Below are 11,049 nucleotides of genomic sequence, written 5' to 3' on the forward strand. Positions count from 1 at the left end.
CACTAAACTTCTTTTGCTTTACAGATTTGAACCGGTTTCCGATCACTTATACTGGTTTATGTGTAATTTGTCCTTAACTGTAAAGGCAGACAGCATTTTGGTAAAAGATTTGCATTTTTCTCAATGCTTACATCACCTGATTCTAGCTCCATGCACCAGATTTTGGCTTCAAGATGTACCACATGGCATTCCACTCAGTTTGGCCTTCTATTAACAGCAATGTTGTTACAGGAGTTTGAAATCACTATTTGTTTTCTAGGCATCCCCAGTGTCAACAACACTAAAGAATACAAGAGCTTATTTGGCAAATTTTTGATGTCTTTGACTTCCCAAAGTCAACTAGAATTGAGGAAGCTCAGGTTCTCAGAGATTTGCCTCCATATATATTTAAATCCAAAGTAGTTTGTTTTAATTTCCAATACACATTGAAAATTAAATGTACATTCCTAACACACTCCATCACTTGAGGAACTTTTCTTTGTGGTTGACTTCCTATGAATTCAATAAAATACAGGACTACAGATTTGCTATTTGTTTTTTTAAGGTGCATGTTTGCCACAATGCCCTGCCTTCCCCTCTTCAATTGCTTCTTTTTGATTTCCATAAATTGTAGGAGAGACCTATTCCTCTCCAATATACCATTAATTTTCTAGCCTCTGATCCCAAAGCATGTGACAAAAGATGCAAAACAAAAAGTACAGCACCAATACAGGACAGGTTTCAAATGAAGCTTCTTCTCCTTAATGATAATGAAGGTTTCAAGATACTTTAACTACTGATTTTGCATGTTGAGTTATTTCATAACAGTAATGCATAATCTAACTAGGTTTGCATAAGAATAAGGTAACATTCCTTTTAGTGGGGAATGTGTGTTAGGTATATTCAAAATAATACTTGATTTTAAGTGCATTAGGGGTTTTGTTTTTGTGGGGTTTTTAACTTGACACTACACACCAAGACTGTCCAGCATATGGACAATACAGAAGAAGACACATACCAGCGTATCAATTGGATATCAGTACAGAGTAGCCTGAGAGACAGTTTCTTCATCAACTATGATGTTCTCAAGCTGTACAGATTCCTTTGATCTCCCACTGTCATATTGCTATAACTTTAAGGGAAACTTCTGGGACACATTTAAGCTACTGCTGTGAGGTGAGGATTTCTATTAACCCACTTCTTACAGAACAAAGAAAACTAGGAGCCTGTTACCCTTATGAGGTTTGGGGATATATTTCTCGTCTTTTTCTTCTTTTCCCTCCTCCCAACTCCCATTGTTACCCTCATATCTTCTCTCTCTCTCCCTCTCTTTTTAAGAATCAGTTTAATTTTCTTTCCAGATGGTAAATTTTTACATCAGTTTAATAATCTCTTGAAGTTATACTGGAGTATTGCTCAACTCACTTCTAAATTAAAGTACTTATTAAAAAACTTTGAAGCACTTTAACAATTTTAAATCACTCTGCACATTGCAATTTAAAATTATTGGAGCAGTTTTATAAGCACTTGAATTTGGAGGTGATCAGAGACCTGAAAATGTGCAATATAGAGTAATTTAAAATTATTAGAGTACTTCACTTTTTTTATAAGCTCTTCAGTTTGGAAGTGATCAGGTTCTGACTTCAGAGCTTGCGCAGTGTAATGTGAAGTGCTCCTTGGTCTCGAGGAGATTCAGTCTATTAAATCAAACTACTTCAATAATTTCAAATTGATGTACACCAAGCATGCTCAGAACCTTAACTTCACTTTTTAAATTAAAAATATTTTTCACTCCAAAACTATAAAAAGGCACCTATATGACAACAGCAATTTACCCTTTCAATTTTAGGCATAAAAAAAAGAGGGTTGTTCGAAGTTCTCCCTGCGTAAAAACAAACCAAAAAGCCCACACAAAAACTTACTTGTCTTGCTTCCTATTTTTTATATACTTATGGCATAAATCAGCAACAATGCCTCCTAAACTACATTCCCCATCTACATATTTATAAGGCAAATACACAAGCAAACATATTCTTTAATTTACAACAGTTTTATGAGTACAAGTTCTTGGATTTAAATAGAACCATATTATTAGAGCTTGTTAAACCCTTCCAAAAGGTCATTTATTCACAACAAAAGATTTTACAGTTTAGCAGTGCTGGTGTTCAAAACTTTAATTTCATGAGAAAGGGTTTTCAGAACAAAGTCACCAAGTAACACAAATCAAAAAAGAATTAAGTTACTAGAGGACAAAGTTCAGGTTATTTCATTGTTAAGCAAACAAATGCGAAGTCTATGGGTGGGTGTTAATGAATGGTGTATGGAACTGATGACTTATATATTTTCTAGAGCTTGAGTAAGTTAAAAATAGAATTTAATATATTGGTGTCATACTTCTCAGTTTTAACTAATGAAGTATTTTGTTTGGGAACATGGTTTTAAATCTAAAGCCACACAAGAACCCTGCCCTTGTAAGACAAGGTAGGTGTACAGGATTGCAGAAAACATTACTTTACTGGTACAAAAACTAAAAGTAATGACAAGTTCATATTATACAGGAAAGTGTTGAATTCTCAGGACCCAAAAACACTACTAACCACACATTGCATCCCTCTGAAAAAAGCAAATAAAATCATGTGACTCTTCATAAAATGAAACATTTAAATGCTAACTAAAAGGGTAATGGTAACAAAAGTACAACGCATTCTGGTAAATGAAAGCATTAGATCAGTAATTTAAGAGTGTTTGCATAGGTCTTTATATTTGCTGGCTTGTGTTGCTCTAGTACATATTAACATGTAAAAATAAAATGCTGAGGTTGATTGCTCCCATGAATAATAAAGATTTCAAACAGACAGGCAGGGATTAAATACTAATCCCAAAATAGCACAAAGATTAATTGTAATTATCAATTGAACAAGAGCACTAAATGCTCTAAATATCTATATCTACCTATCTATCTATCTACAAAGCAAGACAGGCCAGCCTAATGGGTCAGGCAAATGACAGTCTGTCAGAATTCCCCTGGGTTGCATTTAGCAAATGTATACATCTTTCCTTAGCTCTTAGGAATACAGGAACTGCCACTCAATTGTCCACCTCAAACATTGCCCTATATCTGAAAGTGAACAGAACCACAAACTTGCAAAAAAGGTGCAAGTTATTGCATAATGGACAACAATAGAATAACCTGTTAATGGGGAAGCTTCTTCCTCATCCCTGTATCAGTGGTCTCATATTCATATCATTTCCTAAAACCATCCTAATATAATGGGAAAATCTAGTTCACAAAATGTCTTCTTTAGAACCCCACTAAGCTATCTGAATCAATGATAACTTGGCACTGACTTACACAACTTATTCCCTGTATAAAAAACATTTATATTTATCAGTTTTAAAGAAAGACCATTCTACAGTAATTAATTAACCATCCTTTCTCCGCTATTTTTTTGTTCACCATCTTCATGTGTTGCCCTGAGGGGTCAGGCCAACACTTAGGATCTCAATATTGTGCTGTTAGACAGGAGGGTGTGGCACAATGTCAAATTGGTTCCCTTCCACACACACACACACACACACACACACACACACACACACAGCAGCAGGGGTCAGAGATGCTTGGTGCAGGGGCTGAAGTCCACTGAAGTCCAGGAGGAGAGAGAGAGAATGAGAAAGAGAGAGAGAGTCCAAATTGTAGGAGGAGGTGTGCAGGTAATATCTACCTATCCAGGCTGGAAAGGGGTTCTTGTCCAGTAGACATTGTCCAGAGGGGTGCCTCTGGGTGGATAAATGGTGTGGCATGGTACTGGCCCAGATGGAGAGGGCATCCAACTGGGTCTGACTTCACTGCCCCTTTTTATAGGGGCAGACCTTGTGTGACCTTAGTGACAGGAGGCATACACAGGAAAGGGTCAGTCCCTGGCATACTGAGCATGTGCACTCCATGCAGGGATGTGCAGTTTCGGGTGTCTGTAATGGTGAGAGTTGCTGGTTCTGCAGGGTCTTTTGTCTTTCAAATGCTGGTCTTGTCTCTGTTCCTGGGTGAGGTCCATGGTTCCTGGATGAATCAATGTGAGGTGATGACCCAGTCATTACAGGCCATTCAGTAGAGGCCTGCTACCATTGTATTTCAATTATTTCCAATCACACTTATTCATTGGGGAACCAATTTACCTGGGAGGGATGCGTGACTCATACAGTTGGGACACACAGGGGATGCCCATGTAGAGGACACAAGATGGAGACTTGACATATAAAATGGAAACTTGACATGACTTTGGTTCACTTACAAACACAGGCCTAAACCATACAATATCCATATGAAACAATAAAAATCAATAAAAATGATATGAATACAATATACAACAGTAAAATTAATACAAACCTAATAATAGTACAATATAAAACAGTGGATATCCAAAACCAAAAACATGCTACCAAAATAAAGATGTTTAAAGCTTATCCTACATTTTAGCTTACTTATACTTATTTATAGGGACTAGAGAGGGAGAGAAACAGTCAGAAATGGTTGGGGAAGGGAAGTGAATGCAATTTAAAAAAAAAAAACCTAGGGGTTTTGCTACACGTGAATGGCTGTCACACTATTCATGATGTGACACTGGACAGAACTTTATTCTCTCTAGTCGGCCTCAAAGTACAAACTGAGAGCATTCCAGGAAAATTTACACTGAGGCCCAGTACTTTTTCATAGAATCCTATTTTTAATGTCAAGAATTTCTCTCCTATTTTTTCTCCACATCTTTAGTGCCATGTACCAAGACTGCCTCCTCAGTGTTTACCAAAAAAAGTGTGAAGATGTTTCAGAAGATTAATTACTTTCCTATCCAGTAAAGAATGAATGACCAAACAGTTTTTAAACTCATCACAACTACAGCTACCAATATTTATCAGAATATACTTACCATCACCACAACCTTTCTGCCTTTGTTTCATACCAGTAATGTTCTATAATGACCTCTAATATTAGGGTAGCCAACCCAAGAAACAATTTTTTACTGATAACCTGCAAACTGTTTTTTACAGATAACCAAATGCTTTTACTGACATTAATTTTGTATTATGTAAATACCATATTTACGTCAATATAAAATATCCCTGACTATAAGACAAGCCCCAGTAATTAGATTCTATATGTGGAAAATGTATACATTTGAATATTTTTCCAGGTATTGAATCTAATTATTGGATGCTCACCTTGAATTTATCCCCCTCCCACTGCAACAGAAAGAAAAATAAATTGGGGGGGAAGACAGGGAGACCCTTTGCCCTCTACCCCGTACCACCTCAACTTCTTCCGCTGTAGCCCCTTCTCTCTCCTTCCTCCCAGACCCAGCTGTCCCCAAGTATATGGAAGTGAGGAACAATTTTGAAAAAACTGACCTTGAAATAAACATAACTACAGCAATTTTCACATAGCGCCCATAGACTTAGTTCACCCACAAATTATGCATTTTACCTTTAAAAAATGCTGCCAGCTTTAGCACAGGTATTCCATAAACACACTTTTAAGCAGCACTTTAGCACCTATTTAAGAGAAAATACAAACTATGCATGCTATTAGTCTAAAGTCAAAAGGCTCATAATTTACCATTTAGTTCACTGGGCTGGGCCCCAGCAGAGAAAGCAGCATTTTAAGCCATGGTGAAACAACAATGGATCGATGTCTAGCTAGCAGCTGGTGTCAAGTGGAGTGCCCCAGGGATCAGTCCTAGGGCTGGTTTTGTTAAATATCTTCATCAATGAGCTGGAAGATGGGATGGAGTACACCCTCAGCAAGCTGAGGTTGTCAAGCATGGATGACACCAAGCTGGGAGGAGTAGTGGATACACTGCAAGGTAGGACTGGGATTCAGAGAGACCTTGATAAATTGGAGGATTGAGCCAAAAGAAGTCTTATGAGGTTCAATAAGGACAAGTGCTAAATCCTGCACCTGTGCAAGCTGGGGAATGATTGGCTAAGCAGCAGTTCTAGAGAAAATGTCCTGGGGGTTACATTGGACAATAAGCTAAATATGAGCCAGCAGCGTGCCCTTGTTGCCAAGAATGGTAATGGCATACTGGGATGCACTGGTATGAGTGGTATGAGCCAGCAGATCAAGGAAAGTGATTATTCCCCTCTATTCAACACTGATGAGGCCACATCTGGAGTAGTGTGTCCAATTTGGGGCCCCCCACTACTGAAAGGACGTATACAAATTAGATAGTCCAGTGGAGGGCAACAAAAATGGTTATGGGGCTGAGGCACATGACTTCTGAGAAAAGGCTGAGAAGCTGCTGCCTATGGTTCTGGCCACACAGCTTCCCACCACCCAAGAAGGATCTCCCCTCCCCATCCCTTCTCATGCTGGAGGGGCAGGTATCTCTGAGTGTGCCCCACTGGGAACAACACTGACCTGAGCTCACTGGCAGCACCGAGCACTGTCTCAGAGCCCCCTGGCCCACTGGAGCCCCAGGACTTGGATTCCTTCCCCCAGCACCATCAGGTACCCGCAGGCACACAGACTCCCCCCCTCCCCCAGCACACACACATATCCCCTCCACATACCCCTGCCACACACAAACACATATACACACTCAAACATCCCACAAACAGCCCCCTGGACAGACCCCAAGCCCTGGCCTCCCAGCCTCTCTATACCATAGACTTACCTGTATCCAGCTGCCAGTGCTGCTCATGTCTCCCTGCCTGGCTGTATGCTGGCCACATGTGTATGCACACTGATGCTATGGTAGCCTCTGCCTCTAATCACCCTCCTGCCACTCCCCTGAGTCCCAAGAAGCACCTTGCAGGCTAGAACGCTGACAACCTGCAGGGGAAACCCACAGTTTCCCACTTCAAAGAGGAAAATCTGTGTTTTTCTCTTTCAAAGGGGAAAAATCTGTGATTTTTTCCTTTAAAAGATGAAATCTGTGTTTTTCCACAGGGAACAGAAAATCCAGATATCTGGGAATCACTAAGGGGGACTGCACTCAATGGGCACTACTGTATGACCTATTCAGAGGGGCAGCACTAATTTATTCTTGTGGTAGGTTCCCACCAGCATGTTTGTCCCCTATGGGCCGTATTGTTTATAATCATGCTCAGCATTGGCTGAATGTAATCAGCTTCATGGTTGGTTTCCATTACTGAGCACATGCTGCTTTTAGCAGTGGTTCAAAGACAGGTAATGCATTTAATGGGGGGGAGGGGGTTGTATACAAACAGAAAATGAGGTGCTTTCCCACTACATTGTCTTTGTCTTATATTCAAGAAAATACAGTATAACCTTCTTCCAGACCCTAGAAGGGCTAGTGGGATATAGCCTCAGCAAGTGGCTGAGGTGCAAAAGGCTTGCAGGGTACCAAGCTGCACTCCCACTGAGACACAAGGTGGTACATCTCTGTTTTGTCTGTCCATGAACACTTGCATGCAATCTCATTCCAATGATGGATCTTCAATCAAGCCTACAATTTTTTTAGCTTTTTACTGACAGCGCATTTTTTTCAGGTACTTTGGGGACAAGTGTTTTTAGAGGTTTTTTAAAATGAACTGTAAATTTATGGGCAACAGCAACCCTTTCTAATGTGAAAAATGAACTTCCTCAGCCCTTATAGAAGGTGAGTCCCAGCTAAGACTGCTTATTCTTCCATTTTTCCATGTTCACATCTTTATAAGACTACATTCTGTAACTGAAAGATCAGGTAAAACAATTTTAAATCACCAAACCCGTTTATGTTCCTTCATTTCAACAACTTTGGCTTCAATGCACTTGTTATGTACATATGTATGCCACAGGTATGTGCACACATATCAGGGAGGAGGCTGCCTCTGGTCTTCAACTGTGACTCTGACTAGGTTCTACCTTGTAGCAGTTTCTGCTTAATTCTTTAAAAATGGTTTATTAAACATATTTCTTTAAATTTATTTAACGTATTTTATCTATGTTCTACTAAACTGACCAATCTAATCCTTTGGAATCAAACATTTACTCAGTCCCAGTCCTATTTGTTCATACTCAGTCTCATCAGCTATTTTATTTTCTAAGAAAATCTGTACTGACTAGTATATATATATATAACGCACATGTGAATTGGAGCAGTTCCCGAAAGCCATTTATCCCCTGAGGAAACCACTCTTTAATTGTTTGTTATGCCCTTTCAGCAGGGAGCAGGACCTACACTGTACATGTGCACCGTTTTATTTAAATGACATCCTGGCTTGCTATGAAAACTGCCGGAGCTACTTGATCTTATTCTACTGATGCTGCCTACTAAAGAAAGTCTCCTGAGAACAAAGCAGCAGATGAAAAGAAAGTGCTGTTGGTAGAGGCTAGTCCTTTTAGTCAGAGCTGTGCAAGCAACAGTCTACAGCAGGAAAGTACACGTTTCATGGGTAATTACAGCTGCTGCTGCTTTACTTCAGTTAGGCACACTAGGCTCAATGCTGGCCATTTGACAGAGCTGAAAGTTCAAGTTGCTTAAGTTGCAAGGTGTTGCTGTGACCCAGAATTAACTCTCCTGAGAGTTCAGGTGGAATCTGAACAATCACCCCACCTCAAGTCAGGAAGGGCAACTCATTGTTGAGTGTCCATACAAGTGCCATCTGTAAGCTCAAAGGAGTATATTGAATCACCTGGGTTGGTATATTGAACCACCCTAGCCAGTAGACAGTGCTCCTTGAGGTGGCATTGGCTGGTATCCTCTATGTCATGACTAGTCACGACTTTTTTCCAGTTGAATTTTCAGCCATCTGGTCTTGATGCCCAAAGTTATACTACAGAAGTCAGTGGGAAAGAGGGTCAAATTAAATAATTCTTGTGCACGGTAAACTGAACAACACAACTCTTAAAAGCATATCCACTATAGAAAATTATGCAAGTTGGGTGGCTGTTTTGGTTCACTTTGGTTCACAGGAACCTTTTCCTCATTTTTAGTACTCATTATGTTCCCTGAGTTTTGCCTGATTTTCAGGTTTAAATGACATATAAATAAAAAGTCAAAGCAAAACTCAGATTTTCACTGACTCAACCATAAAATCAGCCCAAGTTTCCTCAAAAAGATTTATTAAAAACTTTCATTGAACCTAGGTTGAGTTTCAAATTTGTAAAGAAACACATAAGGTGGGTTTTTGGGTTTCATAATAAACTCTAGTTCCTGGGTCAGATACCACTGTAATATAATCAGCAAACACATCAGCTTGCATTGTGATCCTACACTGTGTATGATAAAAAAAAAAACTTATAGCTATCAAAAAGTTCACAGAGTTTTGATTTCAGCATCTTCAAAGGTAATGCAGAATCTTTAACAACTACTGTCTACTTTTCAGAGTCTGAAAGTAAAAATGCACAGATTTAGTATTAAAGGATTTAAGGGCATTCCCTACAGATTCAAGATCAAGCAAAACAAAACTCCTCTTGAGAATCCAAATTGAGCTTTATAGTAAATATGATGAATAGCGGGACAGAAATTTGGGAGTTCGGTCTACCACTGTGCTGTCTCAGTGCAGACACAATCAATCAATCGAGGTCATACCTATGTATCGCAATCTCCAATCTCAATAGGTTGGCTGAAGGAGCTTCTTGTATCCTGGAAAAAAGTAATAGTCAGCAGTCCTAACGCATTTCTGATCCATAGAAGAGTTGGCAATTGTATCAGTTTTTAAGTGGCTGCTAGTGCTACCAAACCACATTGCTAAAGCCTCCTGCTATTGCAGCAGATCCAACAGTAATGCCGGCTCATTTACATTAGACTGTTTCCAACATGAAGTGCCAGAGAAACACGGCATGGATAAAATGGATTGGCAGGAGTTGGTGAAGACCTCAAAGCAATCCAGACAAAACCAAATCCCATTAAGGTGATGGCTATTCAAAAGGACTAAACATCATTCCTGCCAAAGTTAGACCATTCAAGAAGAGTTTAGTTTGTCACAGTTTTTAGGTCACAAATCCGCTTCCTACTGAAAGCACCAAATGGGTGTTTATAAATGTGGTTTCTTCTGCAGATCTGCAACAGCACACAGAATTATGTACTGATTTGCCAAAAATAATCACTCTGGTCACTTAGTAAAGCAGAGGAACTATCATCTAGAAATTTATTGCTTAGCAACACATCTCTCGTTTTTCCGAAGCAAGGGATACTTCCCCGCCTTTTCCTTCTTTTGCTTTTATTGGTTTACTGGTTTCTAATAGAAGCAACTGTTCACCTTAATAGGGTTCAACTTCACATCTCCCAAACCCTTTGGGAAATATTAATGCAACTGGGAGACGTGTAAAGCCCTCAATGTACTGATGTGAATGTATTCTTTGCCAGTTAGGTTCCAATAGACATTAGATAAAGAATATTGAAATATTAACTGTTCGGAGAAGATGCCAAACTCCAAGCCTTTGCTGGACAGCCACATGCTGTATATGGCACAAACTGACTTCAATTGGAATCTCGGACAAAGCAACCATAGGCAAACTATGTTCCAAGGTAGAAAGAAGGAGGGAGAGAGAAACAGTTATTTCTGAAGCAAATAATAGTAATGTCAGATCAAACTTACTGCTACATGCTTGCTCAGAAGTTTCTCATTAGTGTGTATTTTCTTATTACTATAATGATTGGAAGTGCTGTTTATTTTTTTCCCAAGACACTATGTCGACATTGAGTTAGGGATAGCAGAATTTGTTTATCATCAGTTTATGTCTTCTAGTCGTGGATCTTTTTTTTCACAGTAATCAAAACATCTGTTCTACAAACACTTAAGGAGCTTTTGTAATTTTAGGCCCAAAGTCAAGTGATGAAATTAAAATGCTATAAATTATGCCTTCTTTGATCTTTTCTGCCTCTACCTGTAAGTTACATTTACAAGAGCCTCAGACTGTCAGATTTCCTTATTCTTAATAGCATTATGTATTTAACTGCCAACGCTTCCCAAGACATATAAACATCACTTTAACTACAACCTATAGCCATAGTAAAACAGACTAAAATACTTAATATTTGTGTGTTGTCATAAGCAGAGCTAACCTTATGGAAAATGGTGCCCTGGGTGAACCTATATTTTGGTGCCTCCCTCTCAGGCACCTTCCCC

The sequence above is a fragment of the Crocodylus siamensis genome, chromosome 3, assembly GCF_052110815.1.
Source record: "Crocodylus siamensis isolate JL-2025a chromosome 3, ASM5211081v1, whole genome shotgun sequence".
In the NCBI taxonomy this organism is placed as follows: domain Eukaryota; kingdom Metazoa; phylum Chordata; order Crocodylia; family Crocodylidae; genus Crocodylus; species Crocodylus siamensis.